Source organism: Triticum aestivum, chromosome 4D, assembly GCF_018294505.1.
Source record: "Triticum aestivum cultivar Chinese Spring chromosome 4D, IWGSC CS RefSeq v2.1, whole genome shotgun sequence".
Lineage (NCBI taxonomy): Eukaryota > Viridiplantae > Streptophyta > Magnoliopsida > Poales > Poaceae > Triticum > Triticum aestivum.
This window is the reverse complement of record NC_057805.1, coordinates 487,102,812-487,122,975: the sequence shown is the minus strand read 5'-3', so window position 1 is coordinate 487,122,975 and position 20,164 is coordinate 487,102,812. Positions and strand designations below refer to the sequence as shown.

Below are 20,164 nucleotides of genomic sequence, written 5' to 3'. Positions count from 1 at the left end.
CGAAGTTGCCCTCACGACGTGTGTCCACGTGCCCATCTTTCACCGGCGACGATTGAACAGTGAAATGATATTTGGGGAGCGAGCTTGTGTGCTTGAGACGCCGGCTGTGGACTGTAGCCGACGCACCTTCTCACGTAAGCCATAGGCGTACTATACACCGACGGTGCTCCAGGATATTTTGTGCTGCATCTCACACGGTTGGTGATAATAAACTGTGTGCGATCTACTTGATTTTTCATCTTGATTTGAATTACATAATGGGGTCACAACGGCAATGGATGGTGTTTGAATTGCTGGACCTTTTATCTGGATTGGACATGCAACTATATGTGTGTCGTAAAAGAATTGGAATTATTCAGGGTTCGTTTGAACATTTTATACATTAAATTGGTTTTCTAGCCATTTCAGGTGCACAATTCAAAATTAAACTACATGCACATGCTCCGGTGCACCAACATGGGTTGTAAAATCATATATATGTCCATGGGTTTATGCTTGTCTCCCATGCAAGAAATGAGGATGAAATTCGAACACCACGGCACCGTGGCTCTCCGGCAAACGTCGACGTACTTGCTTTTGTAATTCTAGTAAATCCAAAATTCGTCTGAAATTCGTGAAACTTGGCATGCTATCATGGAGCGGCATCAACTGATACGTCTCCAACGTATCTATAATCTATGAAGTATTCGTGCTATTATATTATCTGTTTTGGATGTTTATGGGCTTTATTATGCACTTTTATATTATTTTTAGGACTAACCTATTAACCCGAGGCCCAGCCCAAATTGCTGTTTTTTTTTGCCTATTTCAGTGTTTCGCAGAAAAGGAATATCAAACGGAGTCCAAATGGAATGAAACCTTCGGGAGAGTTATTTTTCGAACGGAAGCAATCCAGGAGACTTGGAGTAGACGTCAGGGAAGCTTCGAGGTGCCACGAGGCAGGGAGGCGCGCCTGCCCCCTTGGGCGCGCCCCCACCCTCGTGGGCCCCTCGTGGCTCCCTTGACCGACTTATTTCGCCTATATATATATCCATATACCCTAAAAACATCGGGGAACAGAATAGATCGGGAGTTCCGCCGCCGCAAGCCTCTGTAGACACCAAAAACCAATCGGGACCCTGTTCCGGCACCCTGCCGGAGGGGGGATCCCTCACCGGTGGCCATCTTCATCATCCCGGCGCTCTCCATGACGAGGAGGGAGTAGTTCACCCTCGGGGCTGAGGGTATGTACTAGTAGCTATGTGTTTGATCTCTCTCTCTCTCATGTTCTTGAGGTGGTACGATCTTGATGTATCGCAAGCTTTGCTATTATAGTTGGATCTTATGATGTTTCTCCCCCTCTACTCTCTTGTAATAGATTGAGTTTTCCCTTTGAAGTTATCTTATCGGATTGAGTCTTTAAGGATTTGAGAATACTTGATGTATGTCTTGCATGTGCTTATTTGTGGTGACAATGGGATATTCACGTGATCCACTTGATGTATGTTTTGGTGATCAGCTTGCGGGTTCCCTTTGTGAACTTATGCATAGGGGTTGGCACACGTTTTCGTCTTGACTCTCTGGTAGAAACTTTGGGGCACTCTTTGAAGTACTTTGTGTTGGTTTGAATAGATGAATCTGAGATTGTGTGATGCATATCGTATAATCATACCCACGGATACTTGAGGTGACATTGGAGTATCTAGGTGACATTAGGGTTTTGGTTGATTTGTGTCTTAAGGTGTTATTCTAGTACGAACTCTATGATAGATCGAACGAAAAGAATAGCTTCGTGTTATTTTACTACGGACTCTTGAATAGAACGATCAGAAAGAATAATTTTGAGGTGGTTTCGTACCCTACAATAATCTCTTCGTTTGTTCTCCGCTATTAGTGACTTTGGAGTGACTCTTTGTTGCATGTTGAGGGATAGTTATATGATCCAATTATGTTATTATTGTTGAGAGAACTTGTGAAAGGATCGATATAGTTAAATAGAGGGGGGTGAATAGGCAACTAACAATTTTTAGCTTTTCTTTACCAATTTAAACTTTGCATCAAAGTAGGTTGTCTAGATATGCAACTAGGTGAGCAACCTATATGATGCAACAACAATAAGCACACAAGCAAGCAAGAGATATAACACAAATAAGCTTGCAAAAGTAAAGGCATGAGATAACCAAGAGTGGAGCCGGTGAAGACGAGGATGTGTTACCGAAGTTCCTTCCCTTTGAGGGGAAGTACGTCTCCGTTGGAGCGGTGTGGAGGTACAATGCTCCCCAAGAAGCCACTAGGGCCACCGTATTCTCCTCACGCCCTCACACAATGCAAGATGCCGTGATTCCACTATTGGTGCCTTTGGAGGCGGCGACCGAACCTTTACAAACAAGGTTGGGGCAATCTCCACAACTTAATTGGAGGCTCCCAACGACACCACGAAGCTTCACCACAATGGACTATGGCTCCGCGGTGACCTCAACCGTCTAGGGTGCTCAAACACCCAATAGTAACAAGATCCGCAAGGGATTAGTGGGGGGAATCAAATTTCTTTTGGTGGAAGTGTAGATCGGGGCCTTCTCAACCACTCCCGAGCAAATCAACAAGTTTGATTGGCTAGGGAGTGAGATCGGGCGAAAATGGAGCTTGGAGCAACAATGGAGCTTAGGGTTGGAAGAGGTAGTCGACTAGAGAAAGAAGACACCCCTTTTATAGTCGAGAACTAAATCCAACCGTTATCCACCTAACCAGACCGTGACTTGCGATACTATCGCCCCTGACAAGCGGTACTACCGCACGGCCACACGGTACTACCGCGAGTGACCGCGGTCCTACCGCTGCTACGACAGGAACTAGGTCAAGCCTGAAGCACAGAGGCTGAGAGCGGTACTTTCGCAGGTGCGGTACTACCGCTCCCCCTTGCGGTACTACCGCAAGGCAGGACTGGCCTAGCCTGGGAAGGACGCGGATGAATAAAAATACATCCGTGCCTACTTCCGCTGAAAATCAATCGATGCAAAAATCCGACACGGTACTACAGCTGGAGGGGCGGTACTACCGCGTGGCGGCTGAGCCACGCCAGGGCGCGCGGTACTACCGCGCACAAGGTGTGGTACTACCGCGGAGGCGCGGATGTAAAAAATTACATCCGCCCCTACTACCGCATCGCAGCGGCACTTGGCCTGGGGGCCACGGTACTACAGCTCCAGAGTAGCGGTACTATCGTGGGCTCCTGCGGTACTACCGCGCCGAGGACCAGTACTACCGCAGGTGCCTGCGGTACTACCACTCCAGGGAGCAGTACTACCGCAAGCCCAATATCAGCAACCAAGACATAATGCATAGAGAATAAACGGAGGATGCTCCAAAGCGCAGGGGAAAGGTGGAGACAAGGAAGAAAATGTGTACGTGATGATTCCATCCGAACCTTTCCGAAACGGACCCCCTCTTGATAGTACGGCTTTCCTATGACTCAATTCCACCAAAAAGAAACGTAAAAAGAACGCCGTCTTCAATAGTCATCGAGGGGCACCAAACCGTCTTATGCCTAGCGATGAAACGTCTGAGAAACTCAAGGCACACGATTAGTCTGCAAAAGCATTGTCATCAATCACCAAAACACCTTAGGGGTAAATATGCCCTTACAATCTCCCCCTTTTTGGTGGATTGATGACAATACGGGATTTGCACAAAGGAAAATAATATTGAGCAAACGCAAACCCCTCCTCTCTAAAATATAGACGGGCTCCCCCTAGATGTGTGCAATCTAGATGGGTGCTTTGGACTGCACGACACACATACTAGGATCAACACTCCCCCTATATTTTATAGACAAGGCATATCTTGCAATAGAAGGAGGTTAACACTAAGCAGGATAGCAAACAAGAGCATAACATAAGTAGCACCATATATCATAAGCTCACTAAGATAAGATAGAGTGCATATGTCTTACACCATATGAAGGATAAGTGGATAAGTCTCACAAGCGCAAACCAAACCAAAGCAACGAGGTTCAAATGAAAAAGGCAAACAAACCAAACACGACACACGACTCGCAAGCAAATCCCTACACTCTCTCCCCCTTTAGCATCGAGACGCCAAAAAGGCAGAGAGGACACCTACACACAAGGGGTGGCTCAGGCAGAGTAATCGCTCCAACGCTCCTCGTCAGACTCGGCGGCGGGGACGGTCTCCTCGATGTCCTCCTCAGAATCAGTCCACCTGTAGCCTTGCTTCGCCATCCATTCTGCCTCTGGGGTGATGTGCCTCTCTGACCCGCTGGATTCTGCCTCACCAAAAACCTTCATGATCTTCTTGTCGCGGCGACGACTCTCCTTGGAAGCAACGTGAGTCCTGTATTGCCCCTTTGCCTGCATGCAGAACAGAGTCTTCATCTTGTCCTTTAGCTTCTTGGCCCACGAGGGCTCAGAGGAACGATGGGTATACCCAGCAGCACGGTCCTCAGCAGCATCCTCTGCCTCTGCCTCCTCCTCATCAACAGCCCTCCCAACAGCCGTCGCCTCAGCACGAGTGGTAGTGTTGGCCCACTTGGACTTGACACGGAGACTGATGGACTCATGCCGAATCCAGTCTGGAGCAAGGAACTCATCACCAGGGAACAGCTTCTCCCAAGTCTTGGAGATCAACAGAAATAGGTACGGTCCATAGATGGGTACCTTGCGGTTGAACACCGTGAACCGAAGCTCACACCACATGATATGTGAGACATCAAGTGGTTGAGTCTGAGACACACGCGCCTCCTCGCACAGGAGCATCATATCCACCAGATAGGCATGCACTTTGTCCTTGTCACCAATGCGAGGAAAGAGAGAGTTGCGGAAGATGCGATACATGATGTCCAGAAAAGGGTTCAGCACCCACGTCGACTTGCCACTGGGAAGCACCTTCTCAACATAGTACTGCTGGAGCCTGTTCTTGTTGGTGGACTCAGGGTTGGCGTGAGGGCGAACACCTACGGGTGTGGTGAGCCCCTCATCAGGGACATGGAGCAGATCCATGAAATCCTTCCAGGTAGCAGTCAACTGACGTCCATTGGTCATCCAGGTCATCCTTCGATCCTCCCCAGAGTGGAAGTGAACGGAGGCAAAGAACTGGCAAATGATCTCAGGATCATAGTCCAGGTGGAAGGAGATGACATGCTCAATGCCAAACTGCTCCACCAAATCCAGAGCCTCTCCAAAGTACTCACGATGCTTGTCCTGCCTCATGTGATTCATGTCAATCCACTTGACATCCACGTAGGTGTTTTGCTTGGCCTTGATCACATCCAGATAAATGAGAGTCTGCTGCTTGGTCCAAAACAAGTCATTGCCTCTGAAGATAGCATGGGCATTCACATATGGGTTGATCTGCCTTCGTGGGATAAACTCAGAAAGTGAAATCTCGTCCATGCCCTTTGCGGGTTCCTTGTACTTGCTAGCGGAGGACTTGACATTGCGCTTGGGGGCACTGGAGCCCTCTGGAGCTTCATCTTAATTGCGCAGTCGCTTGGAGCCAGTGTCACGACTGGGATTGGAACGGCGAGCAGGGGCACCGGAGCCACCACCTAAGACACAAAGCAAAAGCACACACAAAGAGCGAGAAGAATCAATGCAAAGACCTTAGCAAGACAAGGGAAACAAGTAGAAAGCATACGTGGTAATTGCCAAGAAGAAGATTGGACAACAACGGTAATACTGCCAGGTCGCGCAGTACTAAAATTTTAGTACCGCTCCTAGTCGCGGTAGTACCGCGTGAAGACACGGTAGTACCGGGGCTTGGAGCGGTAGTAGGACCTTAGTACCACAGCTCGTGCGGTAGTACCGCACCTAATGGGAGGTAGTACCGGACCCGCGGTAGTACCGCACAAGAGATGCGGTAGTACCGCACGGCGGCAGATCCAAACCACTTTGAATCTGAGAAAAACCGCGAAAACGCGGCGGTACTACGGTTGAACACATCTACCACGGGACAACATATCAAGTATAATTTCTACGCAACACTACTCTCCTACATCCTACTAGTACAATGCCCGTGCGTTGCAACGGGCTGCATTAACGACTTCTTTTTAACCTTTAAAGTGCTCTCCTTTTCTTCCTTTTCCCTTCCCCAACTAAAAATGTTTATCGGAGTGGTACATGAATGGATAAATTTACAATCATACTAAAATATCAAGAGCTAAAAATATAATCACCGAAGAACATTTCTACAAAACATTCGACATGAAACTTATGGCGCCTGACAGATTAGGAACAAACACAATGATGACTTACCACCAAATCCTATTTATATTTCAAAATGGTGTTGTAGTACCAGTGTGTACTGCAAGATCTCTCTCCCCTTTCTTCCTCCCTCACTCGATCTCCCCCTCCCCCATCACCCTCTCTTGATCTATCTTGCTCTCGAGTGTGTTGCCTTCAAGTGGCATCATCGGCTTTGTTTCACCATTGAGTCCCAATCCGATGCTACGGGGAGCATACATACTCTGGTGGTTCAATAAAAATGTCACTAACATATATATTAAGTGGCATCATCAACTTTGTTTCACCATTAAGTCACTCTTATTCTTCTTGTTCCACCACTATCTCCCTCTGCCTAAACCATGCTCCACAACTCTCTCTCTCTCTCCCTCCCTCCCTCTCTCTCTCACACACACAACACACAGACACACACACACAATCCTATTTCCTTCAATTACATCAGAATACTAAAATTAACCATACATATTTTTTAGTATAATACATTGTTTTCAAGAGAATAAAAATGGTTGTGCATTATGATAACATACTTCGAGACATCATGTGATCTACGTAGGTTCCATCTGAGGATCAGAAGGATCCAAATAGCCATAGCAATGAAAATAATGATATATAACATGAGAGTTAGTGCAATTATATACAAGCTTATGGAGTTGACATAAGCATTAGGTGATTGGAACTCCATTATTGCAGCAACCACAAAATCTGGCATCCTCTTGGATGCCGACAAAACCATGATGCCCACCTCTTCATGTTTTGTTCTTCTTCACTACACAAGTTGCCCTACCATCCCCTCACCATCACCCATGGTGTCATGTCATTGCCCGTGAGTTGCAGCGGGGCTTTCAACAAAAATCATGTCCCACTCTTCAAGGTAAAAAAAATCATGTCTTAGTTTTATTCACTCAATATCTTCATTTCTCCGCCTCTACAATTCATACTGGCCACCTCCGTCAATGGGACATCCGGCTCGCAATCTCTCCCACCATCCCACCTAAACACACTATAATTTTCTAGTGATGGCAATGCCTCATATTTCGATCTATTATTGGACATCCAACCTAATCTTGTCCCCATATTAATAGAGGATCATATAAATTATATTTGCCACCACAATAGATAGAAACAAATTTATGGAAATCAATGAACCATAGTGATATGACAAACAGGTTCCAGTAGTTAATTGCATAATTGAGCCATTTAACCCCTTCCTTCAATCATGTCAAAATAATTAATTTGACCTTTGTTCTTAGCAGAATATATTGTATTCAAGAGAACAAAATTAATTGTACACTATGAAAGCATGTCTTAATAGGTATTACCAAAATCAGGTAATGTATGTAGGTTCAATCCAGGAGACATAAAGCACTCATTTTACTTTTAAAAAATACACCTTATATAAAGGAACGGAGTGAGTATAATGTATGATGCACTTGTATGGAGTTGACATAAGCATTAGTCGTCTTCACTAATGTTGGAAAATGTTTTATCATGTCACAAAGCATATACCTACCATGCTACAAATTCTAAGTGAAAATTTAAACATAGCTTAGAAACAAGAAAGACCAAAACCCTGTGAATTTCGGCTTTGAATTATGCACATTGGCACGATGAATTTGTCATTTTTGTTTCAAGTTATCATTTGTTTAGGCCTATATACTCCAGGGGTAGATAATGATTTCATCACCCTGCTAAATTTATAGTCCTCTGAAAAGAGGAGAAATCAAGTGGTTAAATATAAGCAAGGTTTATATTATTAGCTCCAGCTTCACCTAGAAACAACTCAGTATGTTTATATGTTAAAACAGCATGCCTTCATGTGGGCAGAAAATTAGTGCTAATGGCCTTCGGTCTAAAGTACGAGCTACCCCCTGTAGTTCTACATGTGCACAAGAGAGTAAGAAGAAGCCTCTAATTACTCATTCTCCTGCAACCAACTGAACACAGATTAGAAGCCTTTAATTGGTCACTATCATTATTTACCGTATATGATAAAATATACGACCGTGTTAATTAATTTGAGGGTTGCGATCAATGGACTAATGCCTAACTAAACCTGCAAAAAAATCAAAGTACAAAAAATATGTATCATGTTTATTTTTTAACTACGATTCTAAAAATGTGAACAACAAAGGCTTCAACCTGAAAATAATGGAAAGGCACCAATCTTGTCCTAGCTAAGTTAATTAACACCATCAATTGAGGTACTCAAAGCTGGAAATAGAAATGAAAATTGTTTGTTGTAGTAAAAGAGAACCTAAGAACTATGCACCATTTACTTTCAACTGGGCTGAAATTGCACCAATCATACCTGCCAATGCCATCGATGTAGACTGCACTACCTATCTATACAGGGATGGTAATCAGAGCAATATGGGTATCTGATAAATAGATATATGACCTAATAGAATATATACCCTGTCAATTCTAATGGTTTTCCTTTTGCGGACAGGTATAGCTCGAATAGTTTAATATATTATCCCTGGTAACAAAAATAAAGCCAATCATATTTCCAGCATAAGCAGAAACTTGTCAACGCCATATGCATGTTGATCTCTTCCTGGAGTTGCCTTTGGAAATTTCCGACTTGTGAATCCCATTCTTACAGGAGTTACACGTACATGTATAAAGTCAACGAAATTGCTTGTGTAGATGTGAAACATAAGCGGTCTATTCAGAGGAAGACCAACTCTGGAGAATAACAAGTGAAAGCAGAATTGTTTCAATTGCGAATAGCATCACAATACAAACATGAAAACCACAGAGAAGGCACTCACTTCCAGCTCGAGCTACGATCTGTACAGCACCCCTTCGGACTCCTTACCCCTTGCCAGTAAGACTGATGTTGTCATCCTATAATGCGTAAACAACACAGCCCATTAGTTAATTAGATAGTAGAATGCCCATGCGTTGCCACGGGAAAAATGTGAGAAAGACCTGCATACCTTATGATTATATTACCTGATTCACTCCTTATTCGTAGTCATAGGCATGCAATAATATCTTCATTAGTCAACATGAATATGCGGCTAACTTAGACGCATATGAATTATGAGATTAGTTCCATATAAACTGAATATGGCGTGAAGAAAGGAAGCATGACATGCCAAGGGATCCCAAAAGGGTGATGCTAGGCATCTGACGACTGATGCCAGATTCAGTCGGTCGCCCCGCAGCCGTTCAATCGGGCTACACCATCTCCATGATTTTTAAAGCCAAGAACTGAAAGATCAAAAAATAGTATTTTCAGTCAAAACAACCTCAAAAGAACAAGCAAATTAGCACTACTATGTATATTACCCAAATCAATACGAAAAACTGATCATGCAGAGGGGAAGGCACATGGCTGATAGAGAAGCTTCTTTGGGCCCAAGAGGATGTGATTGAAATAGTATGGCGACAGGGGCATCGCCTTAGCCTCGCAGTTCGAGGCCACACATTGCGCCCTCCCGCTCACAGCTAACGTGGGAGGGTCGATGGCACCACGACAACAATTCTGTAGCAGCTCGACAACGACACCATTCTCCGGTTGTCCAACACCGACTCCATTATCTTTAAATAGCATTGACCGAGGCAGATCATAACAAGACTTCTGCGGTTAAAGTAAACAAATATATATTATACAAAAAATATTAAATGAAGGAACAAAATCCTAATCTATCATTTAATTTGATAGAAAGCCTTGGAGAAAAACAGTAAAGTAGAGTCTGAAAAGACCTGGTAGAAGTAATCTTCAACGCACCTTAGGGGTTGTTTGGATAGCTAGTTTTAGGAAACGAGTTAGCTAAAAATGTGTTTCAGGGTCTAACAAACTAAAACTTTGTTTGGCTAATCTAACTAATCTGTGGATAAGCAAAACTTGGTTCTTGTAACACCCAAAATCCGCGTTTATAGAAAAACAGGTCCGACGACGTCTTTGTGCAAATGCGTCTAAAAAACGATGATGCTAGGTCTGTACAACTGCCATGCGTGGTGTGGAGCTTCGTGGAAAAGAGAATCTTCCACCATGAAACCTACGTTGGGCCGCTGGTGCCAGCGTCAGGACCCTGACCCGTGGCGAAGATGAACAGTGGCAGCGCACGGCAGTGTTGGGTGGAGCGGCGAGTGCGTCATCCGCCGGCGACCTCGTGGTCCTCTTGACCGTGTGACCCTCGTTTCCCTCAAGATCTGGGACAACCATACACATTTCAAAAAAGGTTCCTAGTAGTCAAAACCAAGATAGAAAGGGACTACTCATTTGTAGAATCGTGCTGACCAAGTGCAAGTGCAGTCCAAAATGGAATATCCAAGTGGCAACAATTAATCTTAAAGAGCGTTGTAAATCTAAAATCAGTCAAATAATTGTAATGTCTCAACTGGTCTAGTGTCCCAATCATTAAATGCCATATTACCTTATTTTCATTAGGTTGGCTTTGCTCATATGTCCCCCTTCGCTCATTGAAATGCCAACCATTGTGATTTTGGGCAGAAGAGGGTTTGCTTGCAAATCATTGTTCATGATTGAATCAAATCTGTGTATCAAACCAAGAGGACTCAAAAATAGGTGGATAAACACTCCAAATAAATCCTAACCAAACAATAGCAAGATAAATTATGATTATAAAACAGTTTTTGCTCTAAAAAAATTAACCATGTTTGGTCCAGTATCAAGTGACTTCATGTGAGATCATTATTTCACCAAAAATGCATGCTCCACACAACGCATGCTTTGTGCATGACAATGAACGAGAAAGGGGAAGAGGGTGCCACTGAAGAATAAACCTTCTGGATCTGGAGCCATTTTCTTGTGTTTTGAACTTTCTATCATGCCCTCGCCAAATATTAGAAAGTATAGACTCACCATGATCTCGGCTATTTTATTTTCTATGGTTTCCACTATCATGGTTTGGCTGCAAAAATTGAGTTTCCTGAGCAACTGGGCACCAGTCAGCATCCTTAGAGGCAGTTGAAGTATTACTGGAGGTAGCAATCATGTGAACTGAAACCGTAGTCCTGAAATGTTGAACAAAATATACATGTTAGTAGTTCAAAATGAAGGCGATGCAAAGACTATAATTAAGAGACACTAATCAAATAGCTTATTCTATTACTGATACAACAAAGATACATGTTTTGCTTGTTCAATAGTTTCATAAGTTCCTACTTGTAGCTCTCCAAAAGATAAGTTCTGCTTCCTCCCTCTAGTCCAGATAATTTAATGTGTATAATACAATAGCAGCCTCTGAATGAATCTAGAGGCTTGGCATTTTAACAATCTAGGCAATGTATGGTCATCAAGCTATCAAGTTACGATACAATACTAATTTAAATATGCAAAAAAATAGGTCATGTACACTGAAATGTATATGGAAAACCTCTAAAAGTACAATTTAACAAGTTGGGTAGTTAGTCTCCCTCCACAAGTCACTATAGAAGGAACAATTCTACAAAACTCAGAGAAGAAATAACTTAAGTGTGGCGTTGCATCTGTACCTCTGCTCAAATGAGTCAACAACATAAGGAAAATGTGGTTGTATGCCAGTAGCTTTTCTGAGCCACTTATTTCCAAAAAGCAATTTATCAACAACATCAAGACTCTGGATCTCAGCGGCTTTTGTTACAACACTTAATGGTATTCCAGCTGGACCAATCTCATTCATTAATTCTTGCGTTGGGGCGCTTCTTTGGTCCCTTTGGACGGTTCGTAACAAAATTACGATTGAACACAAATTCCCGAACCACCCCGCTGATATTATCTTCAAATGCCACATTTTCCTTCAGGTCTGGGCTCCACTGGGGAAGAAGCGTGACATCGAGCGCATGAACGAGGCCATGGAGCTGATCAAGTCATCCATGATGAAGGCGCGGCACGGGACGATGGCTGCCCCATGATCCTACTCGTGCTGCTAGCTATGGCCTTGATACTCCGCTTTTGTGTGTCCGAACTTGTGGTTGTATGCTACCTAGTTTTATCTTGAGCCATGGGCTCGCTGGACTTGTTATTTCTGGTTTGTAAGACTGTTTGTGTGGATACTGCCTGGTGGCTTTATTAAGTTAAAGCCGGACGCTGCTAGCGTCTATGTTCCAAAAAAAAAGTTATTCAAAATATGAGGCCAACAGTCTACATATATGTTGGAATTTAAATGTATTCTGTGCATTGAATGAACATAGTACCTCTTAGGGCTCAAGCAAGCTGTTTGCACTTTCTTCAAGTATTTCTGAAGTTAAACTATCATAAATAATATCTCTTCTATGTTGTATATGGTGGTTTTGAATCATTGAATGAAAATGCTGATCCATTAAAGCATCCAGAATATTGTCCAACAAGTTTTTATCAAAAACGTATGGTGAATACCTGAAATCATGACCAGCAAAATTCATGTTATGCTTTCATGGAATATTTAAGACATAACAATCTCCTATTTTCTCCTGGCATAAGAAGAAGCATGCAGTATGCACAAGAATCAGCATCAACAGCACATGAAACATCATGGCAGAGTCTATGACCATTGACCACACGTAGATGGACAATATTGAGATAATAACCTAATCGACATTTGACAGGAACCAAGGATATCATGCAGAAAAGGGAAATTGTTAAACAGAAGCATACTTGACAAAAAACTAATTAACTAAGAAAAGGAGAAAATGTAAATCTGAAAGGTGGATCTCCAGAGTGACATTTCTGGAGATAAACAAACTAATTAAAACGGCAACATTGATGTGTTGTCAATAATGTCTGCCCACATGAAAAGATGCACGTCAAACCTAAGTACATAAGACAAACTGAACATGGTGGTAAAAGGCATGCTGGTAAGAGTATGGCCTGAAAAAATAGTGGGGAAATGGTCAATAGAGAATAAAGAATTTAATCCATACCATCTTATTCCATCATTCGTTGACACTACAATATTCATTGAGAACTAAAAAGAGGAACCTAGTAATTTTTTCCTCATGCCCCTTTGTGGGATTGACTTTAAGAGCTTAGTAGCAGCTTTGACATAAAAGGAGAAGAAAATTAGTTTATGTTCACATGTTAAGTTATCCGCAAATTTAAGCACAAACTTGCTTCTCATCTCGGAACAAACTGGAACATGTGAGGCTTTTCCTGCAAAACAACAATTTTCCTAAATACAATGCCATGTGTATACTGTGTGAAGGAAAAAAAGAAAGTATATCAAAGGGAGTTGCTCTTTAACTTTCACACCTTGTATTGTGTATATGTATTGTCAAGTGGCCCAGCACCGGGGCCGATGAACCTTAGAGAGTTGAGGTCATACTTCACGACTCTTCTATGCTTCATGAAAGCGATCATGACCAGCAGCATAGAAGATGTGTTGTCACGCTGTGCTCCTGCTGGGCTTTTGAATATCAGGTGAAGCATGTGTCCAATTGTTTCCAATCTAGACAGAGTGGACTTTATCTTGACACGGCTTTAGCTTCACAACAAAATTCCTGAATATGTAGGAATAAACCAACAAAACTCAGCTACGTTAATCATGAAAATCTATAGAAAGTTCATTGTGTTCAACTAAAAAAAATAACACAAGAGTATAGAAAGAACTGCAGGTTTGATAATAACTAATCCAGAAGAAACCCGAGTGCATTCAATTGGAAAAAATAATCACATAGAAAAAGTATTACCTTCTTCGATTAGTAGAGAAGCACTATCAATAGCTCAATAAGCTTTTTGGATATTCCAGACATGATATTCAATTCAGAGAGGCGGGCATGGCTGAGGCGATGACGTCGGTCACACTCGTCTCACCATTTATTACCTAACTGGGTAGAGAAGCATTATCATCAATTGAGAGAGGCGGACACGGCCGAGCCAAGGTCGCTTCTGTCTCGCCGTCGCGGGCTCATGGTCGTCCCCAACCGCAAGAAAAACAAACAACACATCAATTCACATTACTACTATTTCAATTACCACTTCGCGTGTCAAATTACAGTTCCTGATGTTTCCAGTTAGCAGTTTAGTGGATAGGCTGCCAAGGTGTACTGGAAACTAAAGTTTATCGACAAGAGAGGAAATTCTATAGCAGAGGAAAGGAGAAGGCATTGGAATCACAGATAATATGTGCTAATCCAACCAATACGATGAGTTGAAACTAATAAAAAGAGAGTAAATGAGTAGGCATTTGCATCACAAACCTTCACTGATGCAGAACGTTGCAGCGCTAGGGCCGGCTGCACATCTGAAGCCCATCTCACCGTAGCACCTACGCCTCCTGTGCACCTCCTCCTTCCTGCTCGCGCCGCCGGGGAGGGTGCCACACGCGTGCCGCCATTTTCGTGTGACCCCGCCGCCAGTCAGCCTCCGGCGAGCGCCACCGCGTCGGTGAGTCCCTCCCCATTCCTTCCTTCCTCCTCCCATCTCCTCATCTGTCCCATCTGTCCTATGATTCCTTTTTAGAGGAAAGGCATAAGCCCGACTTTATAAATAAAGCCATAAGGTAGGTAGCAACAGCATCACCGACAAGTACCAAACACACCGAAGCCCCAACGCTGGGCAGGACAACGAGGATAAAGTCATGGTACATGGCTCCCACGCCAGTACACGGCACGCAGGCCGGAATAGAAGGAACCAACTAAGCTAAAGACTCAGGCCCAAAAGAATCCCTCAAGCATCGTGCTCTTGTCTGCATAGCTGAGACGCCGTGGTCCGGATTTTGTCGATCAACATAGATAGCGCCTCTTGGTCGTCGGCCTTAGTCAATGATTTCCATTACTGCAGGAAAGCACACGATTTGAATAAGCAGTCAGCCGGTTTAGCCGGAAACACGTGCTCGATAGTAAATTTGTTTCTAGTAGTCCACAGAGACCAGCATAAAGCCCCCAAGCCCACCCAAAAGATCCGTCTAGAAACACCGGAGAGGTTGGATGCCAGGCTACGCAACTCGGTAAAGGAGGCAGGGGCCCAAGACACATGAAGCCAGTCCCGCACACAACTCCAAATAAGCTTAGCCAGGTGACAGTGAAAAAAGATATGATCCGAATCTTCCACCTCACCACAAAGAGCACAAAACTGGGAGCCCGGCCCGTTTCTCTTACGAATCTGATCAGCCGAGGGCAGCCGACCTCGAAAGGCTTGCCACAAGAAATTTTTATCTTAGGGGGAATACGGGCCTTCCACACTTGGGAAAAACGACTGGTAGGTGTGCCACCAACTAGCTTAGAATAGAGCGACTTAACAGAAAACCGCCCAGAGGCAGAAAGCGGCCAGAGCACCGAGTCCCTGACCGTCGAGAGCGTAGGGAAGAGGGCAGTAAGACGTTGCCAATCTTCAAACTCTACAGGCGACAGAGAACGGCGGAAGGCCAGGTTCCACCCCTGGGAAGCAAGCTTCGCAATAGAAATATTAGGATCAGAGCAGTAAGAGAAAAGGGTAGGGAAGGTCACCGAGAGAGGTGAATCTCCACACCACCAATCAAGCCAAAACCGAATAGAGGAACCATCCCCAACAACAAACTTAACAAAAGATTGAAAAACAGGTCTAACTTTGACCAGAGACTTCCAAAACTGAGAGCCACCACGCGGCAGAGCGAACATCGGGCTTGAGGATGGGAAATATTTAGCCTTAAGGATCAACAGCCAAAGGGGTTGATCCTCAGCGCTCATAATCTTCCACCACCATTTAATCATCAAGCATTGGTTCATGATGGAAGTATTAAGAATCCCTAACCCCCCAAGGTTTTTGGGCCTGCACATCAATTTCCATTTGACGAAGCGATATTTGCGACGATTGTCCGCAGTATTCCAATAAAACGCCCCACGGTGTTTGTCAAAACCAGCATGAATCCCCAATCCCAGCCGTCAAGAGAAAGAAGCCCATAAGGAACATGGGGAGGGAGGAGAGACAAGCATTAATTAGGGTCACTTTACCAGCGTTCGTATTATATCTACCCCGCCAGGGAAGGACCCTGTTTCCCACCTTAGTGACTATCGGGGCGAAATCTTTGGCATGGAGCACATCCGGGGAAATAGGCAACCCCAAGTATTTGAACGGGTAGGAGCCCTGCTTACAGTTAAGAAGGTGGGCCACTCGCGCGGCTTCCGACTCGTCCACACCAGTCACAACTACTTCGCTCTTGGCAAAGTTAATCTTAAGCCCCGACATAGCCTCGAAGCAAAGTAAAATAAATTTGAGGTGGGCAAGGCAGGCCTCATTCATCTCGACCAGAATAATAGTGTCGTCCGCATATTGGAGATGGGTGAGACCATGGGGAATGAGATTAGAGCAAACCGGAGTAATGTGCCCAGTGGCAGCCGCCCTAGAAAGTAGGCGAGATAAAGCATCTGCAACGAAATTGAATAGGATGGGAGAGGCAGGATCGCCTTGCCTCAGGCCCCTACCGTTGGCAAAGAATTTGCTAACCTGACCATTAACATTGATGGCAGTGTGGCCTCCCGAGACCAACTGCATAATCCTATGGACGAGGGGTCCCTCGAACCCTTTGGCCAATAAAACTCTACGCAGAAAGTGCCAACTCACCGAGTCATAGGCCTTCTCAAAGTCTAATTTCAGAACCACCGCTTTCGACTTACGAATCTTAAGATCATGAACGATTTCATGCAAACAGAGGACCCCATCCAGAATGAAACGACCCTTGATGAAAGTCGACTGGAAAGGGCTAATGGTACGGTGGGCAATGGGGGAGAGACGAGTGGCTAACCCTTTAGCCGAAAACTTGGCGAAGTTATTAATAAGGGCGATCGGCCTAAATTGCGAGATCAAATCCGCACCCTTGACTTTAGGAATAAGGGTAATGACAGCGTAGTTAAGGCGAGAAATGTCCACCGTACCCAACCAGAACCCTTGGATGATCAAACAGATGAGAGGCCGCAACTGCGGCCAGAATTTTTTGAAGAAGGGGATCGAGAAACCATCAGGGCCGGAAGCAGCCTGCGGGTTAGCCGAGCTAATCACGTGCCAAATCTCATCATCAGATAAGGGAACCATCAGGTCCGAATTTTCGTCCGGAGAAATCTTAGACCCCTCACCCCAAAAGTCAGGACAAAGGCCAAGCCCAGGGTCCGGCCTAGAACCGAGTAGATTAGAATAGAAACTAACAATGTGATTCATAATGAGAGACTGGTCAGAAACTCTAACACTGTCAATCAACAGTGTCAATGAAACACCTGCGGCGTCTGCCATTCGCGATCGCAAAAAAATAAGCCGTCATAGCATCCCCTTTTAAGGTCCAGTTAAGGGCACCTCGTTGGCGCCAGTAAATCTCTGACTGTTGGTGGAGCAACAGCAGAGCGTCTTCCAGGGAGTAGCGAGATGCCCACTGAGAAGGAGAGAGCCCAGATGTGTCAGCAGATTGGTCCAAATCCCGGATTTGAGATTCGAGGGACTCCTTGTCTCTACGCAACTCGGCCGACCTATTCCGAGACCACCCCCTTAAGAATTTACGCAACTCATAAGATAGCTTGTGCCAATCATCCAAGGGGCCAAAGGAGCGGTGAGGAGAGGAGAGAAGATTAGTGATCTTAGAAGCCACCATGTCGCAAAAACCCTCCACAACAAGCCAAGAAGCATCAAACTGGAAACGGGAGGGAGAAACAAGAGAGAGGATACCCGCATCCAGGATCAAGGGAACATGATCAGAGCCCACCGCAGGCCTAGCCTTAAGCAGTGCGCGAGGAAATAGCGAATCCCACTGAACAGAAACAAAAATCCTGTCCAGCACTGACCGGACAGGCGAGGATTGATGGTTAGACCAGGTGAAACGCGCCCCCACCCTAGGGAGCTCACGCAGCGCACAGTTACTGATGAAGTCATTAAAAGCATTGGCAAGAGGCCAGGAGAAATTAGGATTGTTCTTGTCGGCCGGAGAACGTAACAAATTGAAATCATCCCCAATTAGAAGAGGAATAGAACATGTTTCAATCTTAGTCGATAGTTCGTCCAAAAAGAGAGGAGCAAGTGTGTGATCCGCAGGGCCATACACCACCATAAATTCCCACAAAGTGTTGAGCTGACGATGATGAACCACGCAGCTAGCCCAAAAGATGCCATGATCAAAAGTAATGAAATCAAAAACGTCCCGCTTGGACCCAATCAAGATTCCCCCAGAGTGGCCCGAGGCGGGGAGAAGGTGCCAATCAAACCTATCCATCCCAGCTATCGTAGAGAGTTCAGAAGGGGAAAAGGATTCCTTGAACGTTTCGACCAACCCTAAAATGTCAATATGTTCACCACAAACCAAGTCATGAATCTGGTCACGGCGCCCCCTAGCACCGAAACCACGAATATTCCAGAATAGAGCTCTCATTTGAAGGAAAGGTTTTTGATACGGAGACTCGATCTGCACGGAGCCCCACAAGGCTTAGATCGTTTGGGACGCCCCACCTTGGCAAGGACCGGGGGGGCCGACGACTGGCCACAACCATTTGTCGCCTCCAACCCCCCGGCTTGGCCCTGAGCACCAACAGGACCAGCACCTTTCGCGGCCTCAACGGCCTTAGCAATGGCAGCCTGGGCTGCCTCATTGGCCCTAATGACAGAAAGAAGGTGAGAAGGGGAGCTCATCCCCGGTATCGCAGCCACCCCAATATCAGACATGATATGCAGCAAATGGTCATCTGACAGAGCTGGTAAAACAAGGCGAACAGGGGAGGCAGGGAGACATGGATGGGCAGACGAACCTGAAGGAGGGAGGTCCTTGGCCGCGGCACGCCGCTCCGGCCGCACCGCCACCGAGACACCAGAGTCGCGCACACGCCGACCCTTCCGCGCCGTGGACGCCGGAGACTGCAGCACAGGGGAGCACCGAATCGGCGACGCCGGCCCAGGGCCAGACCCCGAGGCGGAGCCCAGGTCCTTGTCCAGACACCGAGCCAGACCCGTCGCCGACAGCTTGGAAGTGGAGGAGGCCCGACTCTTAGCCGAAAATTTCCGGACCGAAGACTTCTTATTCTTCTTAGTTGAGGGCTCGGTGGAGCGCAAGGGGGAAGCTGGAAGGTCCTTGATACCAGTGAAGGAAGGAGACTGCGGGTGAGTAGGCACATTGGAGCAAACTCCAGAGATGGGGGTCCCCTTACCGGCAACAGCGGCACGAGAAGCCACGTCCTCCTTCTGAGGATTAGGGGCAGGGGCATTGTCCTTGAGCAGCTCGCGTTCATCCGGATCCAGCTTATCCCATTCAGACTGTGTGAAACGCGGATCAGTTCCTCCACTTGGGTTCTGCCCCCCAGCCGACCCATCCCCCTACGTGTCATCATTGTCCTGGTCCGAAGGCTTGGAAGAAGGAGGCGGGGGTGGAGGGGGAGCATGGGGTGCACCCTCCACCCGAACCCGAAGTCGCACACCCTCAGGAGAAGGGAAAACATCCATAGAACCATGAACACAAACGGGGTCGATGCACCAGACATTGAGACGAACCGGGCCAACCTTGCCCAGGGATTCCGAATCCACCTCCACGGGCTTGCCAATGAGCTTACCAAACGCCATCATGAACTCCACAGATCGAAGCCCCACGGGCACGTCGTCAACTAGCACCCAGATCTTGCTAAGCGGGCCCACCGCCTTGGCACCACAAGTAGCTGCTTTGACAGAGACCACAAGCTGGTTGAGGGGGAGGGTAAAACTGGTGCACGAGGAGATCATCCGTAGACAGTCCTTAGAGGGAAAAACCACTGCGAATTCATACTCTGAAAGCTGGCGCACCTGCCAATCCCAGCCACCATCGTCCCAAATTTTCAAGCCATCCAAGAGGGTCTGCGGAGAGATCAGCTGACCTCACACCGTGATGATGGCCACGTTAGAGAGGGACGGCGCAGCCATCACCACAGGAACATCAGCATCCAGAGCGAAGAAAGAAAATCCGGGAATACCCAAGCCAAACTGGATGAAAGAGGGAATCTCGGTACGGTTACGGCAGTCGACAGTGAGATGGCCATCAGAGCGGCAGATGAGGCAGAAGGGTGGATTAGTGCATCTAGAT

At 45.8% G+C, this 20,164-nt stretch overlaps 1 long non-coding RNA gene and 1 pseudogene across 2 annotated transcripts; both read right to left on the bottom strand.

The window, feature by feature from the left end:
- Nucleotides 1-6,618: 6,618 nt before the first annotated feature.
- LOC123100502 (uncharacterized) lies at nucleotides 6,619-11,876 on the bottom strand (annotated as a pseudogene).
- Nucleotides 11,877-13,072: 1,196 nt separating this feature from the next.
- On the bottom strand, nucleotides 13,073-14,558 carry LOC123100504 (uncharacterized). 2 transcript variants are annotated; one of them, XR_006448411.1, is made up of 3 exons: nucleotides 13,857-14,558; nucleotides 13,420-13,667; nucleotides 13,073-13,320 (listed from the first exon to the last, which is right to left on the bottom strand). It is a non-coding gene; the product is annotated as an uncharacterized lncRNA (long non-coding RNA). The 2 variants fall into 2 exon arrangements; XR_006448412.1 differs by having other exon boundaries at nucleotides 14,367-14,558.
- Between the last annotated feature and the right edge of the window lie 5,606 nt (nucleotides 14,559-20,164).